At 42.7% G+C, this 9,786-nt stretch overlaps 1 pseudogene across 1 annotated transcript; it reads left to right on the top strand.

Annotated features, from left to right (window-relative positions):
- Nucleotides 1-978: 978 nt before the first annotated feature.
- Nucleotides 979-6,276, top strand: LOC110203585 (vacuolar ATPase assembly integral membrane protein Vma21 pseudogene; annotated as a pseudogene). The gene is made up of 2 exons (XR_013484460.1): nt 979-1,455; nt 3,301-6,276. The product of XR_013484460.1 is annotated as a vacuolar ATPase assembly integral membrane protein Vma21 pseudogene (transcript).
- The last annotated feature ends 3,510 nt before the right edge of the window (nt 6,277-9,786 follow it).

The following is a 9,786-nucleotide window of genomic DNA, read 5'->3' as shown; positions in this document are numbered from 1 at the left end:
CTTAAAAACCATCATGGGAGCCAGAGGCAGCTAGTGGTAAAGTAGATAGAGCACTGGGCCTGGAGTTAGGAAGCCTGAGTTCAAATCTGGCCTGAGACACTAACTGGCCGTGTGATCCTGAGCAAATCACTTAACCTCCAGAAACCCCTCAGTTTCTTCAACAGTAAAATGGGGATAATAGTACCTACTCCTCAGGGTGAGTGTGAGGATCAAATGAGATAATATTTACAGAGTGCCTGAAATATATGGTCTTCTTCAACCTGACTTTTGTGTCATCTGTGCCACAAAATAAAGTTCAAAATCTCTGCCTTAGCATTCAAGGGAGAAGAAATGAATGATGAAAAGGGTCATCAGAAAGTAAAGGGTATTTGACCCATCCTGGAGTTCTGATGGCTCTGGACCCTAAAAGCAGGCTATGTGTGTGCCTATGTGTCTCTCTGTGTTTCTATTGTAAGTGCCTCTGAGCTGTGTCTGCCTACCTGTCATCTAATCTATCATTGAGTCTCTCGTTTGATTTAGTACGAATTAAGTTTGAGACGCCAGTGATACAACAGGTAGTGATGCCTCACAGGCAGCTGAAGAAGCAGGAAATGTGGGGAGGGCAGGGCTGGGGGCTGAGATCCAGGTGTTCAGCTCTGTGGAGCTAATGATGCCTGGAGCCTTGGCAACCAGAGACAGTATTGCAAAGCTAGGGAGAGCAGAGGCAGACGACAAGCTTGCGTAAAAGCGACGCGTTACCATCAGCGGATTAGGAGGGGCCGTTGCCAGGGACCCCGGGAAGACACATGTGACAGCATCCCCTCCTTCAGCTCTCCATTACCCCCCAAGTCACGTGAGCTCCAGGATTCAGTGTTGGGGCAGAGAGGCTGGCGCAGAGCAGGGTCAGCTGACGGCGCTGCGGCCCCTCGGCTTCAGTGTGGCCAAGCAGGGGCATTCTCCCGGTCAGTCTGCAGAGCCGCTGTCCAGCCTGATCCCGAGATGGACCCCATCGACGAGAAGAAGCTACGGGCCCTGCAGATGCTGCAGCCGCCGGGCCTGGGCAAGGGTCGCGCGCTGCTGGCCACCCTGCGGACTCTGATGCTCTTCACGGCCGCGATGATCACCTTGCCCATCTGTCTCTACTTCGTGTCTAAGACGTACCTCTTCGAAGGCATGCTGGGCCTGCCTGCCATCGACAGCTACTTCTATTCCGCGATCGTGGCCGTGGTCTCCGTACATATAGTGCTGGCCCTCTTCGTTTACATGGCCTGGAACGAGGGGACCCGGCAGTGGCAGGAGGCGAGCAAGCTAGAATAGGACAGCAGCCCCGCCCCGACGGCCCTCCCTCACACCCACCCCCAGATCCCCCAGCTGGGGAGGGGGGCCCAGCGAAAAGATATGGGGCTTGGGCATGCGTGGGCGGGGCCGATGGTGGAGGGCCGCTGCTTTCCACCCGACCCTTGAATGTTTGAGGAGGTAAGCGCGGTTGCCTTTCATTCATCCCAACTTCATGCTTCGGCCACTGTGGCGCGAAGGGAAAGCTGGACGGGGTGGGGTGAATGGAGCTGAATATTTTACAATTGAAAATGGGTTTGGAACATTTTTCGGTATGCAGGCTGAGTCCACTCCTTTAAAGAAACAAGCTGCGCTCCTTATAAGGTATGCTGATAGTAATTAGAGATGAGACTCTGATTTGGGGACATTGAAATGAATCTGTGTGTGCCTGAGCTCATAGCATCATGAGATCTTATTTGTGGAACTGGAGGGAACCTCAGTGGAGCACACTGATCTAAATATTCCAGCGTCATGCTGAAATTTTCAGTAGGTGAAAGGGGATGGAGTTGGTAAATCACAGCCTCTCCCTTTATGGTTAAGCGCTTTGAACACTTCGGGCACTTAATTAGTGTTTGCTGAATAGAAAGGAATTGAATTTGAGGAACCTTAATATGGATAAGTTTGGAGCTTGGGGGAGGGAGGTGGGGAGAATGACGTCAGGGATGGAGATAAGAGATTCAGGAGTCAATAGTGTAGACATGAAAGCTGTTACCATGGCAGCAAATGAAATTGCAGAGGGAGAGAGGGAGAAGGGAAAAGGGAAAAGGAGAAGGGAGGGAGAGAGAGGGAAGAGGGAGAGGGAGAGAGAAAGACAAAGCAAGCCAAGGGGTGCCTGGACTAAAGCCAGAGATGTTTGTTCCTCTTTACAGTAACACAAATGTTAAACGGGACCCCCGAGTCAGCCTTGAATGAGATTCTTGACTCAATTTTCACTATGATAAATTAGTCAACTGAGTTTAGCATTAGCACACAAGAATTCCAGCCTTATGTATTTCAGGTATTCCTCTTGTAAATTAAGATTTTCTTATTGTGTTCACCACACTCCGTCTGTCATGTGTCAGTTAACAAACATTTATTAAGTGTGCCAGGCACTGTACTGAGCACTGGGGGCATAAAGAAAGGCAAAAATGGGGTCCTTGTCCTTAAGAAGCCCACCTCCTAATGGAGAAGACATGAAAACAACTGTGTAAATACAAAGATAAACACATACCTACATATATACGTATATATATGTATATATATATATACATATATATATATACTGCCTTCCATTTACACTATATATGTGTGTGTATATGTGTATATATGTGTATATATTTATATATGTACATATATATATGTGTGTACATATACATGTATATGTGTATATATGTGTATATATTTATATATGTGTACATATATATATGTGTGTACATATACATGTAGTAAATAAAAGGTAATCTCAGAAGGAAAGCACCAACAATGTATATATGGCTGTTATTGGTGGTGGTAGTGGGGAATACGGCTTAAGCCTCCTCCAGAAGGGGGATGTTTAGTTTCTAGGTATGACTCAATTAGTCAAAAGGCATTTGTGAAGCATTGTTAAATTCTGAGGATACAAAGAAAGACAAAAACATTCATTCCACTGGGGGAGACAACATACATGAAAAAATTATATATATACAACACATCTACACACATATATACTGCCCATATATACATATATGGTATAAATGAAATGTAAAGCAGGTATGGTCATCCTTTTTTGTATGTTGAGAGTACAAAAAATACAAAGCTAGATGATTTTAGTCATCTAGTACGTCATCCTCTTGAAACATCCAGGCTTACAGGGAAGCAATATACCAGGATGTATTGACTGACACACCTGGAATCAGGTAGTCTCGGGTTCAAATCTCACCTCTGACACTTAGGATCATATATTTGGAGAGCTCCTAAGTCCATCCCTTTTTTCTTATCTTTTGTCCTCTTTGCTAATTTTCATTTCAGACCCCAGTGTGGATATTCTGCTGACTGTATCTCCATTTTCCCTGCTTATGGCACCAGAAGAGAGTTGCCATCACCTGCAATGCCAGTGAAAGACTCCACATATTCTGTGATAAAAACACTTGCTTGTCCTGGTACCAATGGATAGTGAGGAAAACTCCTCAGTTCTTCATTTATTTGATTTCCACTCTATGTTCTGAGAAATCCAGCCTAATTCAGTGGGGGTAGATATGGGCAGATTTCCTTATCAAAATCAGAAGCCTGAAAGCTGAAAATTTTGCACACTATCACTGACAATCATCCTACCTACTGCAGTATTCCAGCCCCTGTTAGAGCCTTCTCCCACCTCCCTGGGCCTGTTTGGTCCTTTAGCTCAGAGGACCACCTGCTTCATCCCAAAGCCTAGGCCCAGGGTAGCCAGTGTTCTCAGATCATGACAGGGCTTCACTCCGCCCTATGCTTTGGGGTCTACACCCTCCACAATCTATATTATTATTCCAAAGGCAGTATAGAGTAATGGAAAAAACATCAGATTCAGACTCAAACAACTTGGGTCTGAATCCTAGTTCTACCACTAATTAGATACAATTTACTTCAGTATTCTGACTCTCAGTTTACCCATTCAATAAATGAGTTTAAATGGGGGTAATTTTAAAAAAATCATGACACCTCCAGCATAGATTAACTTCTGTGTAAATTGGGTCAAATCCAGTCACTCAATTTCATCATCTCAAGGGCCACTGCCACCTCCTTAGTAGGTAGGTCCTGAGGGGTTAAGAGTCCAAATGTGCCAGATCTACTTTTGTCCCTCCTAAGAACCAGTCATTGTAAAGCCGCTGAAAGATATGCTTCATTTCACATCTATTGGATGTCTTTCTGGGTTTAACTACAGGTGTTCTTGGTATGATCTAACTTACCTGGATCTCACACCAAGACCTTTGGAATTCCATGCATTCATTCACTGCTTTTGCTTGTCTTGTGACAATGACTAGTGACACTGGTCTTCTGTCCTTCTCTAAATAGTTTTGCAAATGACTCACATTCTAAACTACCACTACCTGTGGCTGCTATGTCTCTGCCTCGAAAAGTTGAGTGTTTATCACCTGTGGCAGTTTCTGGCCTCTTTTGGTCTCCTTGTGACAACTAGTTAGCATAATTTAGACTTTTCTAGGAAATAGTGATAAAAGCAATGTCTTTAGTCCATTTCCTGTTTTTGTAGGACTGCCTCCCCCAACAATCTGATGCTTGTTTTAACCTTTGCTGTAATCAGTAATTGATTTGATTGTATAACATCAACTGATTCCAAAATCACTGCTACAGTGTACCTGTGGTTTCCTATCTTTTAAGGTATGTTAGATATTTGGCCCAGGAAGTGCTTTCTAACACTTCTATTGAAAATGTTCATGATTTATTGATAATGAGACTTCTGAGTGGGCTATACAATTTGACCCCTTTTATTTCTTGGTCCCGAACCATATTCTCCAATGTAGTTTTTATCATCCTCATATGACCACTTAAGCATCAAAATTGTTGACTTAGTTTAGAGAATCTTATCAAGTTCTTTTAAAAAATATTTTCTACCCTTTCCTCTGCAATGTTTATTGGTATATAAGCTTTATTCATCTTTGCTGTGGTTTGTGAAATCGGTGAACACTGAAAGATAAGATAATAAAGCACAGCATGAAATGATATTTCTTTTTGCCTTGGAGTGTGATGAAAACAACTTAACATCTCACTTATTTACTTCTCTGAAGGAGATCTACCAGCTCTTCTTCCACTTTGCTGTGGCTTTGTTACAGCTTCTAGTTTTATTTACAGCTAAAATAGGGCTGAGTAGTTCAATGTGGTAAAATAAATGCAATTCAATATGGCAGTGGTCCTGCATAGCCTAAATGAAAGGATTTCTTGTTGAAGGCAAAGTTCTCCAAATGCTCCTATTTACAAGTGACTTGCATCAAGCCAAGGAATACACTTAATATTTAGTATAGTGCCTGGTATCTAGTAAGCATTTGAATGCTTGCTGGCTGACTGACAGTGAAATATCTAGAAATGTGAAAGTTCTTAGTGTATCCAATATGGAAGAACAAAGTGGATGAAAAATGGACATTCCTCAAATTATGTCATGGTGGTAGAAGGCAGTCCAACTAGCTAATTCACTGGTATATGTTTTATGGGCAATGAGCTAGACCCAGAATTTCATGGGAAAAGATTAGGTTGAATTGCACATAGTGAATTGTGTAATGCTTCACTTTTAGTGATCCCAAACTGCACTGTAGTGAAAACCCAATTCTTAAACACTGTATTTTCCCAGTAACATAAGAATGCTGATCATGGAACACCTCATTCTCAGAAGACTCAGTTAAAGACAACCTCATGGGCAAAGGAAAGATGCATGGCAGTAGTGAATTGTTTGTAGCATGCTACCAGTGATGGCTTGTGCATAAGATGTGGCTTGAAAGGCATCAAAGTGGGGACTAGCCCAGAAGAGGATGTGGACCCCCCTTGTAGTGAGAATGAGAAAACAGATGGATAACTCAAGTGGTACATGGGGACTCAAAGATCAAAAGGTCTGCACATTGGTTGGATCATCTATGAAGAATTCATGGAAAACTTTGAGCAAGACCACAGAAGGATGAAAAGGCATCAATGAGTTAAGAAGTAAAGGATTGCCAACAGAATGGGGACAGCATTTTTTGGGAATGGCAACCTTCTGGGTACCCCTTAAATCATGCCTGGCTGGCAGCTACCTTCTCAGCTAAGTCCCTGCATTTAAAAGCCTGGTATTTTAGAAGAAGAGCAAGTAGGTGAGAGCAGGAGGGAAGGGTTTGTCTCTCTCAAACCTAAATGGAAAAGAGGGTTAAGATTAAAGTAGAATAATAAAAATTAGTGAGAAAGGCAGTGAATTGTACCTAGGTATGTATATGTCTACATCTTGCACTAAATGTTGTTATTTTTCAAATAAATTATTTAGTAATACCATGTAAGGTTACTGTGTTTGGCTATTTCAATCAATTTGTTGTGTATTTACAGAATATATTCTGTAAAATGTGGAGAACATTATGTTTTGGGCTTAATTCATCACAAACCCTACTGTTGGGACCATGGGCCATCTTGTGGAATTATCATTGACTTCTCATAGCCACTTACCCTGATCTCAAGCAGAGGAGATAAGAAGAAATAATTAAACCTCTTCATTGTGGGACTTGTACCTAAAACATGTAAAGCGACAGTTAGGGCCAGAAATCATAGGATCATAGATCTAGAGCTCAAGGGATATAGAAATCATCTTAAACCCTTATTTTACAGATGAGGAAATTGAAAAGTGACTTGCCTAAGGTCACACACATAGTAAATCTGAGGCAGGACTTGAATCTAAGTCCTATGTCTTTTGTGCCAGTTCTCTTTCCAGTGGACCATTTTTATCTAGCTCAAAAAAAGGTGCATATTACACATATATATTAAAGAAGCATTGGGCCTGGAAGACCTGAGTTCAAATCTGGCCTTAGACACTTAACTAGCTCTGTGGCTCTGGGCAAGTCAACTTAACCCTGCTTGTCTCAGTTTCCTCATCTGTAAAATGAACTGGAGAAGGAAATGGCAAACCACTCCAGTATCTCTGCCAAGAAAACCCCAAATGGGGTCATGAAGAGTCAGACACAACTGAAACTACTCAACAACAACAAAAAATTGTTTGTCAATTCTCTCTCCCCACACACATCCCCACAATCTGGAATGGGTAGCACAGAGGTGATGGATTGAGCCAGGGAGAGAGTTGGGGCATCTGGGTAGGAAAGTCACAGAGGCTCTGCATCTTGGGAGGCATAAGGATGTAATACACTGATTAGAAGTATGTTTTATGTATGTGTATACATATAAGATATATATAACAACACATACTGTTTTCTATTGTTATGTGGAGTATCAGTGACTTCATCAGGATAGGAAACTCATGGTATGGTGGCTTCCTCCACCTGTCACAGATTACAGCTGGATGATTTTGTAGCTAATTACAAAGAAATGCCCAATTGAGCCTCAGAAAAGTTAAATGATTTGCTCAAGGTTACATAGCTACTAAGCATGAAAGTTATGATTGGATCCTATCTTCCAGCACTCCTATTTATTAGACTCTTTTCTTTGTAAGGCACATTGAAAGAACAAATATCAAAACGTACCAAGAGAAGGGAAAATAAAGTTTCCTGTAAGAAGTAAATTCTGTCCTTGTATCACTTCTAAAGGAAAAGAGAGGTGGTGAACTTATATGGAGTATAGGCTGATAGATCCAGGGCTGAAAGGGACCTTAGAGACCATTTTATCCAACCCCTTCATTTTACAGATGAGGAAACTGAGGCCCTGGGGAGCTGTGATGATCATAAGGATAATAGGTAGGATTTGAACTCAGACTATGGACTCCATAGCCAGTGCTCCTTTCACTTTGAAAATACCAAGGACTTCATGAAGTGGGAAAATGACAGTTTGCCCCTCACTTTTGAGTGTTCTTTGGCCCTTATCATTATTGACTGTATCCACTGAGGCCAAGTTCTGATTCTTGGGATTGATGTGGCCACCATGTTCTCCCTGGTGGCCATGGGGTCATAGAGAGGGAGGATATTGATCCTTAACGGGAAACCACTGCATTTCTTAATCTGGGGTCTTCAGGTGTCTGAGCCAGATGGCCAGATACCACTGAATTTCTCAAAAGAAAGGAAATGAAAGAGAGTTGGAAGTTGCCCCTAACTGTCTCTGCTGTTAGGACCTGGGGAGGGAGCAGGGTGATTCTGTGTCTACAATGGTCAGTCTGACCTGAAAACCCTCCATGGGAGAGGAATTCACTTGTATATTCAGTTTGGGTCTGATTTTCAGGGCAAACATTCCTCCATATTCTGCAAAGCAGTTGCCTGCAGAGTGGGCCTCTATACCATGCCTGGAATCAGCGATGAGAAAGAGAAGGGATGTCCTTGTAATTCATAATGCTTTTCATCCTCACACTCCGGTCAGAATTTCTCACCTCTGTTACTTATTCGTTGTATAACCATGGGAAAGCCACTTACTTGCTCTGTCTCAGTTTCCTCCTCTGTAAATTGAGGGGGTTAGAGTGGATGGCCACTAAGGTTTCTTCCAGCTCTAAATCTAGGGTCTTATGATCTTTCTAGATTTCAGAGACAGGGAAGAGGCATTTGGTTTTTTGTTTGTTTGTTTGTTTTTTAATGAGAAATGCATTTTTACGAGAAGTACAACTCTAACCAAAGGCGGGGGACTCCTGAAGACAGCTGCAATTATAGGAAACCAATAAGGTGAGTCTTTTCCTTTTAAACCCTAGGGGGCAGGCTGTATAATCTCTCTGAGACTCAATGAGTAGCCCTATCCTAACTTGGAACGCATAGAACTGCTCATGTTTTAAGCCCTGGAAACAATCCATCTCTACAACTCTCAACCCAGATCTTCCTCCCTTCTAAGCCAGCCTACTTAGCATGTTTCTCCAACTTCTAAGGTCATTATTAAGTGATTTTTTTTTCATTCTCATCTTTCTCCCACATGATTCCCATTCTTAAACCTTCTCTAACAAAACCTTCTTCCCTTACATAGTACTTTAATTGACAATTTATTTTCCCCTATTAAAGATTTCCCCTTAACTGTGGAATGAAAAGTTCTGCCCCTTTGTAAAAGATTGTCAGGGGTCAGCAGGTGGGGAGACATTTCTTTTGGTTGGTGGAACACACGAGATCCTTAAAATCATACTAGCCTTCCTCTGCTGGCTCAGAAGATGAATGTGATTTATACCTGTTAGCACAGCTGGGAGTGCAGGAGTATCTATTAGGGACGGTCCACGATCTCAGTATTTTTTGCCACCCTTAGAAGACTATGGGAGGCAGATGGGGACCAAGTCTGAGACCTGATGGAAGTGAAGAGGTTGGTTCCTTTTCCCAACCAGCTTCTTTCTGAGAATTGGAACCTCCTTCCCCCCTCCCCCCACAGAAACATCTTTTCACCACTTCATCCACTCAGATCATCTCCCCCCCTCCTTCCCCTCAGTGACCAAGCATCACAAACATGCTTTGTTCACTTCTAGTTTTGACCTAAGCCCTGCCTCCTCCTCCTTTTTGATGTAACAATTTCTTTTTTGGAGGGAGGATGGAGCAACCAGAGCACGGAAAACTGGCCCAGGTAGAAAAGGAGCTTCTGTGATGAATATCAGTGGGGTCTGGCCTGGGGGTGACCACTGTTATTCTAGCCTGAATGAGATACAGAGACCTAGTCTCAAAAAAAGTCAGCTTCACAAGTACAAGATGGGTGAGGCATCTGTAGAATAGCATTAATGAGAAAATGATACAGCAATATCTGTACATCAGATATAAGGCATAGGCGTACTCAGCCAGTCTCACAGCAGGGACCGGGGCTCTTTGTTGTTGTTCAGTCATTCAATTATGTCCGACTCTTCTTGACCCCACGGACCACAGCATACCATGCCCTTCTGTCCTCCCCTGTCTCCCA

This window comes from Phascolarctos cinereus, unplaced genomic scaffold (genome assembly GCF_003287225.1).
Source record: "Phascolarctos cinereus isolate Bilbo 61053 unplaced genomic scaffold, phaCin_HiC Scaffold_2;HRSCAF=192, whole genome shotgun sequence".
Lineage (NCBI taxonomy): Eukaryota > Metazoa > Chordata > Mammalia > Diprotodontia > Phascolarctidae > Phascolarctos > Phascolarctos cinereus.
This window is presented reverse-complemented; position numbering and strand designations above follow the sequence as displayed.